A 23,348-nucleotide genomic window follows, 5' to 3' on the forward strand; every position below is an offset into this window, starting at 1 on the left:
CAGTAAGGCCTTTGATACCGTATCCCACAGCATTCTCCTGCAGAAGCTGGCAGCTCATGGCCTGGGTGGGTGTACTCTGCGATGGATAAAGAACTGGCTGGATGGCCGGGCCCAAAGACTTGTGGCGAACGCAACCACATCCAGTTGGCAGCCAGTCTCAGGTGGTGTTCCCCAGAGCTCACTACTGGGACCAGTCCTGTTTAATGTCTTTATCAATGATCTGGATGAGGGGATTGAGTGCACCCCTAGTAAGTTTGCAGATGACACCAAATTGGCTGGGAGTGCTGATCTGCTGGAGGGTAGGAAGGCCATCCAGAGGGATCTGGACTGGCTGGATCATTGGGCTAAGGCCAATTGTATGTGGTTTAACAAGGCCAAGTGCCAGGTCCTACACTTGGGTCATAACCCCAAGCAGCGCTACAGGCTCAGGGAAGAGTGACTGGAAAGCTGCCTGGTAGAAAGGGATCTGGGGGCGTTGATTGACAGCCAGCTGAACATGAGCCAGCAATGTGCCCAGCTGGCCAAAGACACCAACAGCATCCTGGCTTGTATCAGCAATAGTGTGGCCAGCAGGACTAGAGAAGTGATTGTGCCACTGTACTCGGCACTGGTGAGGCCCCAGCTTGAATCCTGTGTGAGGTGTTAGAGATAGTTCAGAGAAGGGCAACGAAGCTGGTGAGGGGTCTGGAGCACAAGTCTGATGAGGAGCAGCTGAGGGAACTGGGGCTGTTTGGCCTGGAGAAAAGGAGGCTGAGGGGAGATCTTATTGCTGTCTACAACTACCTGAAAGGAGGTTGTAGCGTGGAGGGTGTTGATCTCTTCTCCCAAGTAACAAGTGATAAGATGAGAGGAAATGGCCTCAAGTTGTACCAGGAGAGGTTTAGATTGGTATTAGAAAAATATTCTTCATGGAAAGGGTTGTCAGGTACTGGAACAGGCTGCCCAGGGAAGTGGTGGAGTCACCATCCCTGGAGGTCTTAAAAGGCATTTAGACAAGGTTCTTAGGGACATGGTTTAGTGCCAGTGTTAGGTTAGGTTATGGTTGGACTTGATGATCCTGAGGGTCTCTTCCAACTGAAATGATTCTTATGTTTTCTTAGCATTTTAGTATCTTCTGAAGTAGGGGTGGGAGAATAAAAATAACTATGACAGGACTGCTTATGGCCCTCTCTTGTGAGTTTCAAGGTAAGCAGCAGTAAGACATGTAACCAAAAGCAGTTTCAAAGCTGAATTCACTAACCTGTCATACTAATGTCCTGCCAGAGCACCCCTTCGGGCCATTCTGGTAGCCAGAGTATGTAGCTCTGGCTCTTCCAAAGTCTTAGAAAGTTCTTGTGGACAAACTTGCTGCAGATGGGTGCTGGGGCTCTTCGGCCCAGTCTCCTCCATGTAGCTTATCTACTTTTTCCTGATGCCTTCTAATCAACATCACACACACAATGTGTCTCAGGTCTTTTCTGCAACTCTACTGATAACTCCCACCTGCACCCAAATCTCAATTTGTCGCCAGTGTAACCACATCATGGCAAAGTATGCTTGGGGGACACATGCTGCGATGCTGCTTGGAAGGTGCTCTGTGAAGAAGAAAATCCCTGTTTCATTGTTTGCTTGTACATCACAGATCATGGAGGAGCTTCCCTATATAATGTTTTAAATGATGAAGTCAGTGGAGAGGGGCCCCTTTCTCAGTTTAATTTGGTTTTAGTTTTTCACAAAGTTCCCACTAAGGAATACTAATATCACAATGGAGAAGAAATCACTCTGGTATGTCACACAAAGTCAAACCTTTTCATCTGACTTGAGAGATAATTTCTCTAAACAATATCACCAAGTCAAAAGGAATTATAATTAATTCATACAGTGAGAATATAATTAGCATTCTTAGAAAAGAACTGACTGCTGATGTACTTACTGCCTTCTGAAAATATTTTTTCTTAGGAGTGATAGAAATAAACTAAGAGGCTTGAAAATCTCTTTTATTAGTCTCATGTGCAGGACAATCACATTTACCACTTGTCAGACAGCCTTTTGTAAGTGTAATATTATAAAAAGTTGTACATCAAATACAGGGTTGGCTGTTAGAGAAATTGTGTCCTTTAGTATTAATAGCTGAAGAACAACCAATCCTTTCCATCTTTATGTCTATCTATGCAGTCAAGCTCAAAATGATTCTTAGACTGATTTATAGATATGATATCAGAAAAGCTGGAACGCTGTTGCAGGGACATACTTATTTGTATCACCTACAATGTCATCAGCTAAGCCTGTATTATTTTTTCTCCAGTGACTCCAGTGTTTGTTTAGCAGAGGTAGTTCTATTCATAGTCCTGGCGGTCCCTCGTTTCCCTCTTGAAATGTTTAAGCAGTAACTGCTTGGGTGAAGACAGATGAAGAAGAGAGGAGTGGTAAAAGGGAAACCATGAAGACTTCAGGAAAGAAGGGCATTGATTCACAATTCAACTCTAATTTTGAAACACAGCAGCAGTAAAAAATCCACAAAGCTTAAAGAATATGAAAGCAGGAAAGGATACAAGTTTTATTAGCACACATTTTCATGGACCTCTTAAGACTACAACTTTCAAAATATATATACGCAAGTTGTCGAATTCCTACAACTGCTTTGGTTAAAACTGATGTGATTTTTAAATTTTTATAGAAAATGTTGAAGTATCTAGTTAAACATTGATTCAGCATTTTGCAATATTTCTTTCTGAAATTTACCCTCAGATTTAACATTTAAAAGGGTGAAAAAAATGTAGGACAAAGAAATAAACCCAGTGCGTTGCCGGATTCAGAATTAAAGCCCAGGTTTTTTCTGAAGCTCAAAAACTGAAAATTATTGGGTAAATTTAACTCTATTTCCTTTGTCATTATTTCAGTTCTTAAAAAAAAACAATATTTGCACAGATTTTTGGGGGATGTAATGTATTAATCTGGCCTCAAAATCTCAACAGACCTGTTTGTTCTGTACTTTCTACACTGTAAAAAATACCTGCTTCCCATCATACTTTATCACTGATTTTGGTGAGTGAATGATGCAATTCTGCAGGAATGTAGCTGTAGTTCTGTTGTCCACATGTTGCAAATAAAGGCTTAGTGTTCTCCTCTTACTTCTGTATACAAACTGGCCGGAAAGGAGTAAAAAAATTACCTCTGCATTTAGCAGAGGAGATGCGAACAAACCTACTGACATACTTGCAGCATTGTTTTAACTTGTTTTTTTTTTTCTCTGGCACAAAACAGCAGAGGTGTGTACAAGTGATATGAAGAGATTTAAAACACGGTAGAGAGGCCATGAAAATCTTTCCTCATCTAGTCTCCCAAAGGGCTGACTTTGCTAGATGTTTTTTTTTCTTTTTTTAACTTTAATTCTTCCAGGCCAATGCATTGATCAATTTATTTATCGTTATGGCAAGGTCCATCCAGACAGGGCTGAGTTCTCTTCTATGTCCTATGGGAACACTATAGTAATTTTATTTTAATATATATTTACATTTATTCAATTTAGAAAAAAAAAAAATGTGTAAAAAACCTATTGTCTCATTTTCCTCTGGGTTTTGGAGCATGGCATGGCTGCCTTTCATTTGTTATCCAAGAGACAGGCCAATTGTTTTAGGCCCTGAACATGCAGCACCCAAAACCTGACTAATGCATGAGTATAGAGTGCAAGAAATACCCTCTGCAGGTCAGGTCAAGTAGGATGGAAGTCTCTTTAAGCAGACATTTCTAGCTGTTTACACAGAGGTTTTGCAGGTTGGTGTGCACACCATCATATAGATGAACAATTTCCAAGTGGTGTCACTTCAACGCACTGTGTGGTCCACTAGACCAGGTGGGCACTGTGACCTCAGATGGTAGGTCTCATTTTGCTGGGGCCATCTGCTCTCTCTGCAAAAAAGGCTTTTATGCTCCAGCTCATGGAGGTCTGCTTGTGCCCTATACTATGTCCATTGGTAGTTCCCAGGGAGAATAAGCCTGCAGGGATTTTGTAAGGTTGAATGTAGGTGAATCACATAGCAGAAGTTGGGCACACTCACGTGATGAGCAGCAACCAATGTACAACAAAAAGCTGCACTGCTTAAGCCAATAAGGATTTTATCCTTGGAGTTGTCTTTTCTAGCTTGTGCAGAATATGTTGTCCTGCTCATCTCCTTACTACTTCTTTCCTATTCCTCAGGAGTTAAAATCAGCCATACCAATGTAAGAAAGTATTGTAGTTTCTTATTTCATCTCAGTCATTAACACAGAGAGCTTTTTGATCATTTGACTGTACATTACACCATTACTGCACTCTAAATTTTCCAAATTTTTCCACAGGCATATAATATCAACATCCATTTAATCTCCCCCATTCCTTTCTTTCAATGTGATCTTTGCATTCATAACTTAATCTTAGAAGCACTGTCCTTAACCGTGCAAACAGGAAAGAGAAAGCGTAGCTACACATGTCAGTTTAAAAAGTGATACCCAAAGTGACGAGAGGAGACTTAAGTTCTAGATCAAATCATTTATTTTGCGAATGATAAAAAATGGTACACATACTAAACAGTGAATAGTTGTCTTTTTGTAGCACAGCAATAATTGTATTTTCCTGGGGAAAAGTGACTGAATCAATAAGCATTAAGGTTGCAGACTGGTTTTGCTGATTGATCTCATGACCTCAGCAACTTCTAAGCAATCCAGTTACTACTGCTGGACATTAAAAAATCATACATGTTCTGAATATCTAATAAACAACTGAAACAATACTATTATTTTTAAAAGCCTCATAATTCTGCTATTTCAAATAAATTTTAATCATTTGAGATTGTTGCCTTTGTGTGGAAAACTTCAGGGTACATAAATGCACTTCAGCTTGGTTGTCTTCTGGAAAGCCATTTAGAAGTCACATAGAATCACAGAACAGTTTGGGCTGGAAGCTTCAAAGCTCATCTAGTCCAACACCCTGCCATGAGCAGGGACATCTTCAACTAGATCAAGTTGCTCAGAGCCCCGTCCAGCCTGGCCTGGAACGTCTCCAGGGATGGGGCATCTACCACCTCTCTGGGCAACCTATGCCTGTGTTTCACCACCCTCATTGTAAAACATTTCTTCCTCATGCCTAGCCTGAAGCGCTCATCTTTTAGTTTAAAATCATCTTCAATAATCTGTTCTCCTAATCCTACTACAACAGCTTACTAAAGGTTTGCTCAGATGACTGCCTTTTCTTATCACTCTTTTAGGAAAAGCAGCAAAACTATTTCCCCACTTGATTCAGTGTGCTGCTTTAGGCTGGGGTTATTTTACTTTACTTTATTTTATATTATTATATTTTATTTATTAAACTGTTTTTACCTGAATCTATGAGTTTTTTTACTTTTATGCTTCCAGTTCTCTTTCCCCCATCATAGTACATTGCAGGGGAGTGAGCAAGCAGCTGTGTGGTACCTAGTTGCTGGCTGAGATTCAACCAGGACACTCAGGCATGCTTTTGTAGAAGATTTTACTTCTTTGATATCATGTCTAGTCTCCACCATGACTTAGCAAGGAGCCACATTTCTAGTTCTTCATGTTTGTCTAAAGTATGTTTTTCATTGTATATTTTATAAAGGTGCATAAATTACTATGGAAGTTGAAAATCTTCTTTATTTGGCTGCAGGGAGAATTTCATTCATGGTGGATAAAGGTTATGTTTCTACTGAGTCAGGTATCAGTTCCTTCACTAGATGTTGCATTCACTTTGGTAAACGGTTTGTTTACTGTCTACCCAGGTACTAGCTCCGTATCTCGATGCCCAAGGGACACAAGCATTTCCCAAGCATCTTTAGAAAACAATTATCCTTTTTGGGAAGTATTAAAACATGAGATCTTCAATAAGTATCAAGTATATGAATTGTAATAAGCTCTCAAGGGGACATTTGAAAGGAAGCTGAGGGAGAAAAAGAGTATGGGAGAAGGCACTTGTTTCCAGCTCAGTATTGTTTTCGGGAAAAGCAATTCTGCAAACAGACTTGTCAGAGAATCAGTTCCCATCTGACAGATGTAGAAACTGCCAGATGTCTTTTCAGCTGAATGGTATTGATATAGACAATCTCAAGTTAGGAAAAGTATAGATATGTATTAAAAAATGGGTTTTCTCTTCTCCTTTTTGTTTTTCCTTTTTTTTTTTTTTTTCCCCTCTATAGCTTTCCCTAACACACCTCAAATACAGTCAAATTTGCTATACTGAATTATCTTGAATTTACTCTGAGGTCTATCTAGCATGATGGATGACTATGGGGTGTCTAGCAAATCACAGCATCCTGCTTTCAAAAGAATGTCCAACTAAGCTATTGGTGCCCAAAACCTCAATTCCAAACTGATTTAATGCACAAAGTTTGACTAAACTGAGGCAGCTGGAAGCCATTACGAGATCTCCTCAAGCATTTCTTCTGTCTTCTACTACAGATACTGATGATATGACTCACAGTCTGGCTGGTGATCACCATGTCCCCTCATCTACCTCATTTCATAAGCCCGCTGAGCTGTGTTAAGTCCTCCCATCAACTGTCATACCCAGTGATGGTCAGGAGAGATGAGGATTTCTTTCCCTGCAGAGGTGGAGATCTGGCTAGGGAGCCCTGACTGCCTGAGGTCTGTGTCTGAGCCCCGAGTATCCTTTAAACTTTCACACCATGTGATTGTCTAACACAACACAGCAGCGGTACGTGAAAGTGAGCAGGCAGGTTTCTGAGCTCACTCTTAGCTGCAGGGAAGGACACCACTGAACAGAAGGTGAGACGTTATCTAGCGTATTGAAGGGTGCTTGACAAACTGAAGAAACATACATCAATATTTCATTTTGAATGGATTATCTAGACATTTCCTTGGAGGATAACATAGATTTCGAAACTAAGCATGGTTAGCCATATGGATTAATGAATAAAGTGCTTATTGCTGCCTTCCTTAAATTCCTTCTGTAAATACTTTAACATGGCCTAACTAATCATTATGCTACATAATCTCCACAAAACTTTAGACAAGGTAGGATTAAGTCTTTGCAACACGAAGAATGGAAGAGGAAACCAGTCCTGGTGCTGCTCGGTGACCGTATGTTAGGAAACATTTATCACCATGGCAGTTTTTTTGCCATTTGAGGCTCTTGCACAGAAGTGAAATCTGAGGGGTGCTTCTTCCTCATGCGTCATGAACCATCTTCTGAGAGCAGCTTTCCATGCGAGGCATGTAGCATTCATAATTGGCAGGCAGATGGGGCTCAGTAAAAAGGCTTCCAAAGGCTACCAAACCTGCTGGGTTCCTCATAGCTAAAAGGAAGCATTAGAGAGACACAATGACGCATTTCCATATTTTCTATCTTTTAGACAAGTTGTTTCCTTTAAGTGTCCTTCCATTCCTTCTGCTAATACCACATTTGAAACCATGCTCTCTCTGCATAGGAAGTGATAGGAGAGGTCTGAAAGCAATTAGAGTTTAAGATTTTTTCAGTCCAAAACTATCAGAATCAGAATTTCTTATTAATTGTTTTCAGCTTTTTTTAAATCCATCTAGACATTACTGAAAACACTTCTGTTTGACAGAAAATAAAATACTGAGGTTAAATAAACACTTCAGAAAATATAACAAGAGTTTCACTTCTAAGATGCATGTGGTGGTGCTTGTTTTCAAATAACTAACACAACAACTATGCATTTTATCAGATCCATCTCTAAATACAAAACGTCACAAATTTCTCTGCAGTCTTGATTAATATTTAATTATTTAGATTACTTTTACTTCAAGCAACCAACTAAAATGAATTTTCTTGTGACTGGTCATATTTTATTTTAATCTGATTTTAGCAGTATTGGTAGAAGAAATGCCTGATGATAATTCCTGACATTTCAAACACGTTTAAAATAACTGTTATTTTAGGATTTATGACTTCCACTCACAAACAGTTGGAGTTGGACAGTTAGGAGACTGAGTGAGAATAACAACCTTAAAAGCTACGAGTGAAGTTTGAGACTCACCAAGAAGTACAGCAGAAATGAACACACCCTTCAAATAGAAAAAGCAGCATGATGGATCCTGTTCCTGATATGTTTCCAAATGTCTTAAACTCATTTCAGGATATGTGAAATTTAGGGATATAAGAGAAAAGATGCATACAATTGCTGCTAATATTTTTAGTCACATTTTACTGTCCTCAATATTTGCATTGGCAGTATATCAAGCATCACTTTTTGTGGACCAAGACTTTAGGGACCTGGGTATGGTACAGACTCTGAACAAAAGAGGAGAGACTGCCTCAAAAGGAGTGACAGTATTTAGATGAAAACAAAGGGGTGAACATGAAATAGTAATGAAACACTAATAAACAGTGCAGCCTCAATGGTGTTCTGTCTTACAGGCACCCATAGACAAGGAGAATTTTAACAAGGTCTCTGAAATGTCTGGGAACTCCTCCTAGGTAAAAAGGATGAGGTAGAAGGAAGTTGTCAGGAGAACAACAAAACCTGGCACAACAGTCTGGCTGGCATGCAAACTTGACTTTACAATTCCAAATGAAAGCTGACTGGTTGGAGGCATGACTGTAAATTCATGATAACTGCAGTAAGTTTAAGGCAACAAAATGAATACAACATGAATTTTACATGGTTAGAGAAAAGGACAAGCTATGGTCAGTGTGATCAGAAATAGGTAGCAGCAGGTCCTTTCTTTGAAAAGAGATTTATCCTTTCTTTGAAAAGCAATTTAAACCCCAAGCAGAGCACAAGTAAAGGGTCAGAAGACTCCTCAAGCTCTCCACTGAAGTTATGTAAAGTGGGCACAAAATAAAATAGCAAGAGGAAGGGACAGAGCCAGGAGTAACATTTTGGCAATAAGGTTAAATTGGAGGAGCCATGTCAAAGGACAGAGATATATAACATCAACATGGCAGGAGAGAAGAGCAGAAACCAGAGCTTCTTAAAAAAAAATGAAAAGAATAGAGAGGGGAGCATCATGTCACCACACTTAGCACCAAGATGGGAGATGTGAAGGAAGGAGAGGGCTTCTGCAGACAAAATATTAGGCAAAGGGGTACAGGTCTCTAAGCACCAAAAGTCAAACAAATCTCTCGCATTATCTGATTGGCTGTACTCTTTTCAGACATGACATGGATGACAGAGGAGAGGTAAGGAGAAGAAGCAAGATGAGGTGAGTAGTGACAGTCAAAGTGGGGATGTGGTGGCATGCAGGAGAAGAAGGACAGGGAGCGGAGACATGTGGAGTGTGGGCTGGAAGGAAGACAAAGATGGGAGAAATAAGCAAAACCAGGCACATACTAGAAATATGTGAATATGGGTCATGGCTTGTCTGGTGGGAGAAGGGAAGAGATTGGGAAGGTAAAGGAACAGAGAAATCTCGTCAGAAGCTCTGCAGGTACATGAATTGTAAGGACATGAAGGGGAAGCAAACAGGCACTGGAGAGAGAAAAGAGAGAGGAAGCAGGAGGGAGAAGGATTCAGTGAAACAAACCAGGGAGTAGTGAAAGCTGGGGTTGGAAAACATTACAAACAAGCGAAACCAAAAATCCCCAGGGCCTAGGAACAGCATCTTCTCTTTGTTTCAGATGAGGTGAAGGGGATAGCACTGTTTTGACTTAGATCTCCCTTGTTTTGCCTGCAGCTGCTGTTTTCTTGCATGCAGTACAGTGCTTATTTCAGAGAGGATAAAATTCTCTTTAGAATGGAGAAGGTCATTGTCTACATTTCACAGGCATTTGTGCTTCTCCATCAGCCAAGTTATAAACAACAGCATCCTGGCTAAAATGAAACTATTTTTTCTTGGCAGAAACATTAACACCAAATGACTTCTGCTATCTTTCATTCAAGGCAATGGGCAAAAGAAAACTTCAGAAGTATTGATATGAATATTTAAAAGTTGGGAAAATAAACAGTCCAGATACACTGCAATTCCATCTAGTTCCCACAGGCAAAATGATGCCAATACATCTCTCGCAAGAGCTGTTCTGCTGGCATTTATTGGTCCTCGTCAGCTGCTGATTGGAGGCGGAAGGAGATAATGTTCAAGAAAGAGGCATATTAGAGGGGTCCCACTTCGTGCTTTGGGACTTGGATTTGCTTGCAGTATTATCCAGTTCCACCAGTTCATTTCTCCTTGCACATGTAGGTTCAGTACTGAATCAGACTCGTCTGTGCATTTCTCTCCCTGTACTCCCATTACCAAAGGAGGAGATACAGCAAGAAGTGTGAGGAAAAGGTGATTTAAGGGATTCAAATTCTATGCTTTGGTGGTTCCTCAGGAGGCTCTCTATTTGCACTTGTCTGTAAGCTGTTTACACCACATTTAACCCACTTTCTGACAGAAACAATACTATGGTTAATTCTTACTGCTCAAGTGAAAGTGTACTTGGGATCTGTGAAGACAACCTGCAGGATTTAAAAATAACCATACTATTTCCAGTGTTTTAGTTTGAGTTGAGCTATTGTTGCTTTGTTTTCTGGAAGGCTGAAAGGCACTGCTCAGCTGTTCCCCATGCTATTTTCTTTCTCATGCCTTGCAGCTCTGACAGCTCACTGATAAAAGATACATACAGTACTGTTTCACTGGTACCTTTCCTATCTCTTACCTGCATCCTGTAGCACATCAGATGAGAAAAAGACAAGGAAAACTTCTGGTTTTTAGAGCAGGAAATAAGAGTGATTGGTCAAGTGCAGCAAAAAAACTGAACACACGTAATACATCTAGTTTGTCCTCTGACTAGGCAGCAAGATTCAGGGCTCCGCAATGGAAAGCCTGAAAAGATCTGGATGCAGGCAAGTGCGAACTCCTGCCAGAGACCTGGAACAGCCCTGCCCCAAGGTGTTTCAGATGCAAGACAGGGGAGTGTACTGACTTCCTTAGGGGAGAAGATTTGATGACAGAGTAAAACACATTTCTTCCTCAAGAAATTCCTCCAGGACAAGATAGTGGTGCAAAACCTGCCTGACTTCCAGTTAAAAGCCTTCCCCAGCCTACCATCCAGGATTCATCTGCCTCTATGCAGCATGGCAAGTTGCAAAATATAAAACCTGTCCCACATCACTTTGGCAGTGGGTGTAAAACAAGCCCAGTGATTTGAAAGGCAAACAAACAGCAGCCTGCTTACTATATGACTGAGGTAACTAAAGATAGGCGAGTGACAGATAACACAGTTTGCTAGCCAAAAAAATAATTTAACTCTCTTTGGTCAACATGATGGAAGACTAGGGAACCGAGGATGAATTACGCTTCATGTTCTTTTCTTCCCTCCACCCACATTTATTTGATTTTACTTTTAAAAAACCTTAATAGGAGGTAAGTGAAATCTATTTCAAATATCCAAATTAAGTGAGAAAACCCCCAAAATATGAAAATGTTCAAGTGAAATATTTGACTTTGACCAAAAAGCACTCACCATTTTTTCCATTTATTCCTGAATAGCTTTATATTAACTAAAAGCTGCATTTTTCTTTGAAATAAAAATTGCTGAAGTCTAGCTGTGACATACTTTCTGCCACTAAATATTTCTGGATCAGTAGATACAGCAAGTCTCAGCTCACAAGTAACCAACAAAAAAGCTGATTTACTTGGCAATACTGAAAGGCAGTTATGAAAATAGTTACAGGGAGAAAATCGCTATTTCTCCTAATGATAGGAGATTCTTTCAGAATATACTGTGTCTTGATGTTATCTCTTCTTGAACCTATTCAATATTATCACACAAGTTCCCTCTCTGATTTCAACAATTCTTTCAGCAAATATTCCAAAGTTAAATGTAGAAACACTGAACAATGTATTCATAACCTTAGCCTCCTTTTTTATTTGCAAAGTACTGGTGAATACATTAAGCAATCACAAATGTGGTCATTGCCAACAGTTTTTCAAATAAGCATTCAGTATGCATAACAAGTATTCATAGGATTTTAATTCTGAGCATTTGCTGTGAGTTTTTCTTTGTTTGGGTAAGTCACTGTTTTCTGAGCCTCTAACCCAGGGATGTCAAGCTCATTTTCACTGGGGGCCACATCAGCTTCGTGGTGCCTTCAAAGGGTTGAATGCAATTTTAGGACTGTATCAATGTAACTACTCCTACATTTATCCAGTCCTAAAATTACATTCAGCCCTTTAGATGCAACTGCAAGGCCGATGTGGCCCCCAGTGTAAATGAGTTTGACACCCCTGCTCTAACCCATGCAGGACTTCCCATCCTGATTTACACACCTGTGCACACACTTGCACAAGAATTCACAACATCATTTCTTTGCATGAATAAACTTGCAAACAAATAATGTCCTATATGTAATTATCAGCCAACAGCTGGTCAGCACCAGATAAAGCACTCTTGTAAACAGCACTGATGAAAGATTTAGCTATACCAGTTCTTACCAACTTCAGTTAGAATTTTCATGGTTAGAGGTGACTGCGAACTGCCTCTTCTGTGTAATGTCCTAAGCACATTAATAGTGCTTCTCTGAGGATGTTTTTTTAAAGGTCTTTCAAAATAACTGGGTACAGGATTACCCCTAAGTAAAGCATAGGGAAAGATTAAACTCATCATGGTTTCTTCAGGAATGGAAAGAAATCCCAGATAATGCTAAATATGTTCAACCTGAAAAGCAACCACCCGATGCCATGAAAAATATTGTAAAATATTGTAAAATATTTTTCATGGCATCGGGTGCTTCTTACTCTTGCGCTAGATCGAGTGGCTGCTTTTCAGAATTCTTACAGACAGTTCAAATTCAAAGCATTGCTGTTCACATGCGTGGAAATGCTACTAACAAGTTATTCTGAAGGGACCTGTAGCACATCTCTGAGCTGAGCCAAGCCAATTTGACAAGCCACACACCTGCAGACAGCTGCTCCCCTGAGACCCTCTGGCTTTCTGCTCAGAGGTCAGGAGTTGCCCTGATCAGTGTAAGGTTTGAAGCAGGAACATCAGTGAGCACATTACATGACTCCAAGCTCCACGCCATGCTGCTGCTTGAATTAACCTCCCAAAGAAGGAAGTTTTGGCTCTTCTATTCCTGAGCAACATACTTCTGTAGAGCAGTAAATCCAGAAAGCAAAACATGGAGAAGGTGACAAAAAGCAGGAAGAACAGCAAAACTCTTTTGCCACAATTTTTCCCAAGTCATTGAAAGTATTCAAGTCTGTCCAGGCCTTTTTTTTACCCTCTTCCTTTTTGTGTCACTTTATATTGCCATCCATTCCTTGATCTCTCTCCCCTTTTCTATAAATGATTTCACCTGACACCAATATGCCACAGAGTAAACAAATTACTGAAGTAGTCATTATGAAAATATACTTCACTGGTTATCTCTTCCTGCGTGTGCAGACAGACAATACATTTGGTAATAAACCGTGTGCTGAAATGGAGAGATTCATCTGGTGCGTAATCTTTGGGAAAATACTTGTGCTTAATATGAATCTGTGGAAGTGTTATCTCACCTGGTGTCTCTCTGAGGGGAGTAGAGGGTGTGGAGGAGCATGATTGGTTGGGGTTTTTACAAAAGAGAAACTGTTGCCAAAAATGTATCCAGGTTAGCATGAAGAGCAAAATAAAATAAAATTAAAATTTAAAAATAAGCCAAGAGAAAGAAAAAGCAGTAACTCAGAAAGAGGGAGAAACTTGTTAGTAACAACCAACCTTGCCATTCAGCCTTCCAGTATCCAGGAAGAACGAGGGGCAATAAGAAGGTGTGTTTCTTCTAGCTTTATTATATCTTGAACTGCCCACTGGCTATCTTCCCAGAAATGCAGATAATCCACAGAAGCATACAAGGGATAAATGTTAACAATATTAATTCCCAAAAGATAAATTATTCTAAAATAATTGTGCAGGTCCTTTTACCATATCACGTCCCGGAGCAAGCAAGCAGTTGGTTAAGACCTCAAATCTGTTTGGCAAAATGAATCATTGATTGGATATGGTGTTAATTGTGGTGGAGATAAGGTTCACATGCAACTGTATGGGGCAAGACAACATTTGCAAACAACAAAAATAACATACACAGAGGCAATAACAATTGGCACTAACTATAGGCAGTGCAAGGGTAAAAATCAGCACAGTCAAAACCCACCAGCACTTCGCTGCATAAAACATCATATCTAGGGGCAACCAGATGTTGTTTTCGGTGTAAGGCCTTTTCTTCCCATAGACAAAGAGACAGCCCTCATCAGTGCAGCTTGGTCTTTAGAGAAAAATGTCAGTGAAAACAAAATGCTTGTAACATCTACTGTAGATAACCCCATAGAAAATACCTTCAAGTAATGTGGCAGACTGCTGGCATTATAGAGCAGGAGAGAGGAGAAAGGGAAGGGAAGGGAAGGGAAGGGAAGGGAAGGGAAGGGAAGGGAAGGGAAGGGAAGGGAAGGGAAGGGAAGGGAAGGGAAGGGAAGGGAAGGGAAGGGAAGGGAAGGGAAGGGAAGGGAAGGGAAGGGAAGGGAAGGGAAGATGGTAAGTGTCCCACTGACAGTGCTCTCAACAGATCTCCTCCTTAGATGGAAATCGAAGTCAAGAACCAGTGTGAAGGGATGACTGGCAGACACCTTAATGTACAACTTAACTGTGTGATTTGTCATAGTATTACTTTAAACTGACATAAAACCTTTTCAAATGTTCCACCTAGAAGTAAATGTCCTGCTGCAGATCTGTGGAACAGTTTTGGGGAGACTATGCTGAACCATACTTTCCTTCTAGCATGAAACATTCTCCACTTTTTAAAGTCAGGATCAGAGTAATGCAAACACGTCTCAGTGTGCCAGAACTCTGAGGTTCCCCTCCCTCTTCTCTACCAGTCTTGTTTGATACCTGACATTCAGCCAGCAGCAAGGATCTAGTGTCAAGTTCAGACTTGAAGCACAATCATTTCCTTGCATCAGTGTCTTTGATGCCATGATACAGGTGGTTTATATCATTAATGAGAATACATTGATCAGATAGCTTTGTACCTTGCTTTAATTCAGCACTGTTTGAAGGCCAAAGTCCCATAAATTCAGTGTCAGCTCAGTCAAGTTTATGGTACATGTGCAGCAAAAGCACAGCAAAACTGCCTTTTATGTGCATGTGAAGCACAACTGTGTAATACACATGGTATCTGGGGGTGTCTGGCACCGTTAACACAGCCCCCCTTTAATTTGATTGTCTATCTGATGTGTTATGTAAATGCAGGGAGGTGTTCACATTAATGATCATTCACTCATTTTGACTGTCTCGTTTATAACCTGTCACACTTTTGCAGAACGATAGCTAGGAAAGGGTGTACCCCTCTACAAGTTCAGACAGAAACTGAAGATCTGGATGTCTGAGGTGCCATCCAAATGCTATCAATGTGTGCCCATGAGAGCTCCGCCAAAATTGGCCAGAAAACTCTGTGTGTGCCCACGAGAAAGACTTTACTGCTCCATTTTTTGAGCAGTGGTTTGAAGGCCGGGAACAGCTGAAGTGGTGGCAGTTACTTGATATCAGCACAACAGGAACATGGAGAGAACTTGGGAATTCCCCTAAAACTTTTTTGCAGAGGCTAGACACAAATAAGCAGGTAAATAAGTATGTTGAGTGACAAAACCCACCCACCCCACCCCACCCAGAAAAACAGATTTCATTTTACTGTAGAAGATAAGCAGTTGGAGAAGTTTTCTGAATCAGAAGAGGATATGACCACAAAGTGCTCTGTATGCTCATGATTCCTGAGACCTTCCTGGGCTTCATCTCCTTAGTTTAGATCCTATTGATCCATAGAGCTGTTCAGAAAAGCTACCTGATAATTAATCAAGATTATACCCAGAATGTGGTATACTACTTTGTGGTAATTTCCTTTGGTATTACAGACCAAATACTTTGGTATTACTGACCAAAATATTTTTTTTTCTAAATAACCAGAACTTTTTTGTTTGCTTTCACACACACACACAAAACAAACAACCAAACAACCAAACAAAATCAAGAGCAACAAAATCAGCCCCCCCCCCCAAAAAATAAAGCAACCAGCCAAACAAACAAAGAAACAAAACCACATTTATACTTAGCTTAGGAATAGTTTTCAAAATGGACCCAGGAGGAAGAAGACGTTGATAGAAAAATACAGATGGATAGATTTGGCACTAACACATACACTTAAAAATTGTTATAAAGTAAATTACCTTTGCCCCAGGCATGTTTCAGGATTTTGTTGTTCAGTTCAGTGAACTGTTTCACATGTATTGTCTCACTAAAGTTGTGACTGCCATCGAAATTACAGTTAATGCATCTAGGGAATTAGTTAACTGGGCAACATCGTTTCAAGTTTGAAGTGTACGTGAATGTATATTAAGAAATATATATAAAGGCTTTAAAGTTTTTCTTTGTGGAAGATCTTTGTGGGTTGTTACTTCTTACTAGGAAGAAGCAAGCTTCGGGAGAGTTTAATTGGTTTATAATTACATTTGATAAGGAATAATTTTTTAGAAACAGATTCTTTTGTTTTTCACATTCAAAGCTGTTGAAATTGAATACAAAAGACACCTTTTAGTGGTAGAAGAATAGATAGTTTTAAGCTTCCACCTCCTCTGTGGTACTTTGATTTTCTAGGAAGATGGAAGTTGTGTGAATAAGGGGCACAAGCGTTAGTGCTGCCTGTTTTCTATATTCTAAAACACGGGCACAAAGACAGGGGGTTTGGGGAGGAGAATGTTCTTGAACATCTCGAGAGAAAAATAGTCTTTGAAGTACCTGATCCTCTTTAAGCATCAGATCCAGATCTGCTTTGTCTTTTGATTTTCCAAGCTGAGGGATAAAATGGAACTGAGCATTTGCTACCTCCTTCATCATGTTTGAGATAACAGAAATCACAGCTTCAAAAATAAGACAAATGATGGCAGAATTGATCCATGGCAGTTTCTTAAGTGTTTCTGGATTATCAGGAGGGGAAACCCTGACAGCAATCTATAGACCACCCTGGGTGACTCCTCTGCAAGCAGTTATCATTCTCTGAGACTTCTTCATCCCTGCCATTTACTCGTTGCCTAAATGTTCTGGTAAATCAAAATTATTGGGAAGTGTAGTGGCACAGGAGATGGCACAGAGCAAGATTTGGCACAGGTCAGTGATGTTCCTAGGGGTAGTAATAACTAAAATGCCTCATTACTGTTTTCTTCAAATGGCGGTAAGTGTAGGGATATGGTTCCTAATTCCTTCAAATTGTACCAACAACAAAAGGGCAATACAAAGTACCATCACTGCCACAGTAACAGTAATAGGGGCTTTCAAATCCTTCCTCTAGAGAAAAGGAGCAAGGATGCAAAATCTTTCCCTTAAGGAGTTTGTGGAGTGCCAAGATTCCAGAGAGAGCATAAAAAGGTATGTGTGGATATCCTTTCATGGAATCGTAGAATAGTTTGGGTTGGAAGGGACCTTCAAAAGTCATCCAGTCCAACCCCCCTGACATGAGCAGGGACATCTTCAACTAGATGAGGTTGCTCAGAGCCCCGTCCAGCCTGGCCTGGAATGTCTCCAGGGATGGGGCATCTACCACCTCTCTGGGCAACCTGGGCCAGTGTCTCACCACCCTCATGGTAAAAAATTTCTTCCTTATATCTATTCTGAGTCTCCCTCTTTTACTTTAAAACTGTTACGCCTTGCCCTGTTGTAACAGGGCCTTCTGAAAAGTCTGTCCCCATCTTTCTTATGGGCCCCTTTTAAATAATGAAAGACCACAATAAGGTACCTATGTGAAGCCACGGAAACATGTTTCATCATGATTGATTACTTAATTAAAATGATTATATTATAAAAACCCAAATCTGTAAAGGTTCTCATGACAAATGCACTTGTGACAAATACTTGAGTGAATGCCTGTAGCTGATTCATATGACTTAGTCTGTAAGAACAAGATTTTCTCCTCTTCCATTCACACAGTTCCACATCCAATTTCTGTTATAGTCAGGTAAGATAATCTGCCATCTGCCCCACACAGGACAGACAAACATTTGACTTTAAGCTGGTGGTAAGATTATCATCTGTGCTCATGTCTGATTTTTTGCTACCTGTGAGCAGCACTGCTCATCTGATTGTTCCCTAAGCCATTTAGTTAAAATGACCTCTATGAGCAAACACCTGCCACTTGACTTCTTCAAGTTAGCCAGTCCCTTCTGGACTGTAGCAAGCTTGGAGGTGTTCATATGAGTACCTCTGCCAACAGATACAGAGCAATAGCCTCTAGCAGCAAGGTTGTGTCAAGAAGCTGAAGGCAAGGCTGTGGTGAGTATCCTTTTCCACCAGCAGAGTTCAACCTGGAAGGCAGTGTCTGTCCACAGCAAAAGTGAAACAGCTTTTTTAAAATGTGATCATGTCAAGGCATAACATCGAATTAAAAACATTTGGGGTTTTTTTCACTCTAGAATGTTATTGTTGTGCTAAAGTCTGGAGTGAAATACATGTGTATTTGCAGATGTTACAGAAATGCAAATGTTTCAGATGCATTTGATGGTGGTTTTCTGGGGTTTTTTGGTCTCTGTTGTTGTTTTTGTTTGTTTGTTTGTTTGGGGTTTTTGGGGGTTGCTAGGTTTGGTTTGGTTTGGTTTTCATTTCCCTGCCTCTTTGCAGAGAAAAGTCCCATCAGAGTTCCAGACCCGAGCGGACGGAGGAAGAAATGCAGCCGACTCAATATGAGTGATAAAGCATACTTCAACTTTATTGCCCGAGATAGCGTGCATTTATACCAAATACCATAATTATGCATACTTGTCTCTATCTAATAGGCTAAGCACATTTACTTACTCCACCTACTTGGGTTTAGCTAGCTATGCGCATCCCACATTCTTCTGACTCTTATCTCTTCAAAAATATCCTAACCCTGCCTTAGTTAGTACTTTTCTGTTCCCCCCTTTCCCACGGCCTAATAGACAAGCTAACTAAGGCCTACTTATGTCAACTAAAATGGGCTCTGCTCGTACAGTTGCTTGGTGGACTCATGTCTGTGCTCCTTGAGCCAATCCCCGACACCTCTTTGGGAAAAAAAACAATCATCAAGACACAACACTTTATTAAGTGACCAATTAAGGTAGTTTTATTTAAGTGTCAACTGTAGAAGAGGAAGAAATCTCTCCCTGAGTTCCACCTGAGTCTACACAGAAGAGGTCACGAGTCCTGCAGAGCACATTACTTATTTGCATTTTAAATCAACAGTCTCAGCTTTTACTGTCATTTTATTACACAAAGAGACAAAGCAGGGCTGTACTTTATTGTATAGAGCTTTTTTCCTTAAGTCAGTTAATTTCAAAAGGAACTTTCAGAGAAAGATACTAATAGTAACCCCGTCTATATTAATGGAAGATGGTTTAATTAATGAGTCCTTAGTCCTAAGTCCTTGCTGCATTTTAAAATGGTGTAGGACTGATTGATTGTTAGCTATGAGGAGATTTATGCCATCCTGAAAGGATTCCCAATACATGCAGTACTTTTCAATGAAGTAAGAGAATAGCTCCGTGCAGTACTTGGGGTTTTATTCTCCTGCAGTTAATACATATCCAGTCTGATTAGAGGATCTCCAGCCTGAATTACAGTTCCAGCATAAACCTGGAGAAATTCTGTCTTGTCATCCCGTCCCGGCTCTTGCTTTCTGTCACCAGCACCTCCCACCTCCTCTTTCTATGTGGTACAAGTGTCTGGATTTAAATACTGGTGCATGACTTGAAGATGTCTGCTATACTAGTGCCTCTAGACTTCTGAGAAGTCATTTTAGTGGTTTTATGCCATAATAATAAAGAATATGTACTTTTTAGATACATCAGGATTTTTTTTTATACTAAGTATACAATTATTCTGCAGTTGTATATGCGCAAGCTACTTTTAAAAATAGGGGCCTACTTTCATGCTGTGTCTGGGAGAGGAAAGATGCCAAGCAACTCTGTCTGAGGGATGAGTCTTGGGTCTTGAGTAGGTGTTTTTCCATTGAAAAAAAAAAATCTGTGTGGAAGAGATGTTATCAAAAACATATCTATGATGGCATGCATACCCAATATTTTAATATAACTTCATATACTTCAGTAATTATTCCCCCTACTCACCTTAAAGTTTTTTGTTCTGCAAAGAAGGCCTAGTGTCTGTCTAGACTGAAAAACCTCTGCCCTGAAACATTTAGATGAAATCTAGGGAGCTGGTGTCCTCTGCTCTTACTAGAGAGTAGAACAGTTTATGAACTTTGTGACCCATTTTTCACCGGTATTCATGCAACGATTCAGATCTATTCATTTCTAATTCCCAACCAGAGAAAGAATTATTTGGAAGTCTTTCTCCAAGCCCTTAATTTTAAGGGGAGTTTAAAATTATGGAAATGGAACAACTTCTCATGGGAGGGAAAGCCTAACATCTTTGGCTGTTGTCCTTTTAAAACTGATATAATTAAGTCCCAGGAAAGTTCCATCTCAACAGCAGAGAGTTTGATTTTAATGAGTAATGCTTTTTCTCTAAAGAAAGAAGTGTGTCTGAAATGGAGCTCTTCGTTTCAGAAAACTTGGTCTTGGAGAGCAGAACCCACTCAAACCACAACCTCACCACATGATACAGCTGGATGAAATTTTGGTGTGACATGGGCAACAAGCAGAAACATTCCCTTCGTACTTCTCTAGCTATTTTCCCCTTTTCATAAATAAATACTGTGACAGACTCAGCCACCACAAAGCTCGGAGGCAGTAGAGCTTGTGGAGCAGTTACACAAGCTGCTCAAGACAGACCCAGCAGTCTGCCACAACCATGACCTTAAACAGCTTTTCTTTCTATGCCAATTCAAGCCACGGGTTGACTATACAGCAAGTCTGACTTCAGGGCTGCTAACACAGGAGCAGAAGTGCTATGGCCACATAATGCAAAGCATTGATCCAATATAAATTCACTCTGCCAGCTCAAATCTGCTGAAACAATATCAAGAGGTTATGTTCGTACAGGGAGGCTTCATACCATATCATGTATTCACACCATGCCGTGCTCCTGAACAGTCATCATCTGTCCTGCCACAGCTGGCAGGATGCCAGCATAGACTCTGTCACGTGCATGGACTATCTGGACAGAAATGCAGGCATGTGCCCATGCCTAACCCACATCAAATTAATACTACTGCGAGATGCAGCAGTGTCTCATCCAGCAGCACAGGTCGTGGGGGCTCAGCCTCATCCCTCCTTTGTCCTGAGAGGGTGATCAGAATGGACAGACATCTGCAGTGCTGGTTTTCTTCCCCTTCCCTTCCCTTCCCTTCCCTTCCCTTCCCTTCCCTTCCCTTCCCTTCCCTTCCCTTCCCTTCCCTTCCCTTCCCTTCCCTTCCCTTCCCTTCCCTTCCCTTCCCTTCCCTTCCCTTCCCTTCCCTTCCCTTCCCTTCCCTTCCCTTCCCTTCCCTTCCCTTCCCTTCCCTTCCCTTCCCTTCCCTTCCCTTCCCTTCCCTTCCCTTCCCTTCCCTTCCCTTCCCTTCCCTTCCCTTCCCTTCCCTCCCCTCCCCTCCCCTCCCCTCCCCTCCCCTCCCCTCCCCTCCTCTCCTCTCCTCTCCTCCACTCTTTCCTTTTCATTTTCATTTTTTTTCTGTCTGTATTTATTTAATTAACACAGGCCAGGTAGTCTGGGGCTGCTGTCTATGTGGCCACCTCTCACACTGTCTGAAGAGCATTCATGAGGAAGAGGAGAAAAAATTCAGAGGCTTCTGATCGTTTTCCCTTGGACTAAAATATAGACCTGAGGGATAGTGTAATACTGACCACTGGAACGGGGTAGTATCTGGAGGGCATTTACAAATATTTAAAGATTAATCACTTACACAAAAGTGTTGACTGCAATACATAAACAAGAGTATCCATCAAGCACACAGTTCAGTGCTTTCATTTTATCAACAAAACTGTGTTATATCCAGAATGCCATTAGTGTAATTTCTTGGAAGAATAAAACCACTAGCATTAATCTAAAAAATGCCAAATGCCCAAACCCTAACCAAACCATAAGAATTGTATACTCCAGATGCAAGCATTTGTACAATATAAAAGCTTAAGCACTAGTATGGACACATAACTCTGTATGTGAAGGCTACATGGCCTGATGAATTATTTAATTGCAGAGAGGATACAGGTCTGAACAGGGTTCAGCAGATCTCCTTGTCTTGTTTAGGGGTCCTGCAGTCCTTCCCTCTTAGGCAGCTCCAGTACTTCCCTCTGTCAGCTGCCACGGCTTCTTGTGGCTCATTCCCCATTAAAGAAAATGTGTGTTTCAAACACAGTTGAGAACAAAAGTTTTTCAGTGTATCTTGGAATGAAAAGTTCAGTAGGGTTGATTATGCAGACGGTCATGCTCCTTTTCATCACACCAATAGGTATCCCACTGCGAAGTCCAGCAATATAATGCTACTTTTACCCTTGGTTTCAGAAGAAAAAAAGGAGTAAAATCAGTTAGAACACTCAGAAAAAAAATTGCCACCATCAAAATATTAAAAACCTCTTTCGATGACAGACGTGTGCAGTTGCATCAATGCTTCTCCGTACAGACAATTCCCCTGAAAAATTATTAACTTTTCTGCTCCAGCTTCAAGCAATTATTCACATAAGCCTCATTCCTAACATAACGGCACTGGCAAAAAAAGATAACACACAAACCAAGTATTTTGAAACCTATCCTGCAAACACTTTGTGTTCTTTATGGGATGGTTTGCTGCGATGTGTTACATTACTATAATACTATTACTTCTTATATTACTATGTTTGGAACACACTGTCAGCAGCAGATGGACTATTACTGATACGCAAGTAGGTGAGATACAGTGGCTGGGCAAATTAAAATGTTGTTTGTAGATATCTGTGCTCATTTCTCCTTGGTAGATGGCCATAACAAAGTGATTGGGATTCCTCAATATTAAATCATCTCTGATTTTTACAATACAATATAAAAAGTAATGCAAACAAAAATTACTGGTGGTTCACAGTTGTGAGACAAATTCTATGCATCATTAGCACGTGTATTTACAATAAGATACAAGATGCACAGGGATTTAGCTGTAAAACTCCCATAGGGGAGCCATATGTGGCATAAATCTACACACATCTTACTGCAAATTTACTTAAGCTCTAAGTGTTTGGGTAACTTTATGGCTTGAATTTACGTGTAGAGTTTTAATGGGAAGATTTGGCAGATTTAAGTGCTTTAAATTAGACAGGAAAAAATCTTTTCTCTCAAAAGTGAGGCCTAAATGACTATTCCCTTTACAGCTGGCTTATTAGCAAAATGATGCAAAACAAAGTCAATTATGTGCCATTTTCTTCCCTAACAACAGTGTCAATAGGGTCCTCTGGTCATATCCTGTCTACAATGGAAAGAGATGGGATCAGCCTGTGGACAATAGCATCCTCACAGATGG

General features: G+C 40.5%; 1 long non-coding RNA gene across 1 annotated transcript; it reads left to right on the forward strand.

The window, feature by feature from the left end:
* The first annotated feature begins 9,127 nt into the window (after positions 1-9,127).
* On the forward strand, positions 9,128-19,693 carry LOC135579918 (uncharacterized). Its single transcript, XR_010473882.1, has 3 exons — positions 9,128-9,156; positions 17,247-17,323; positions 18,569-19,693. It is a non-coding gene; the product is annotated as an uncharacterized LOC135579918 (long non-coding RNA).
* The last annotated feature ends 3,655 nt before the right edge of the window (positions 19,694-23,348 follow it).

This window comes from Columba livia, chromosome 1 (genome assembly GCF_036013475.1).
Source record: "Columba livia isolate bColLiv1 breed racing homer chromosome 1, bColLiv1.pat.W.v2, whole genome shotgun sequence".
In the NCBI taxonomy this organism is placed as follows: Eukaryota; Metazoa; Chordata; class Aves; order Columbiformes; family Columbidae; genus Columba; species Columba livia.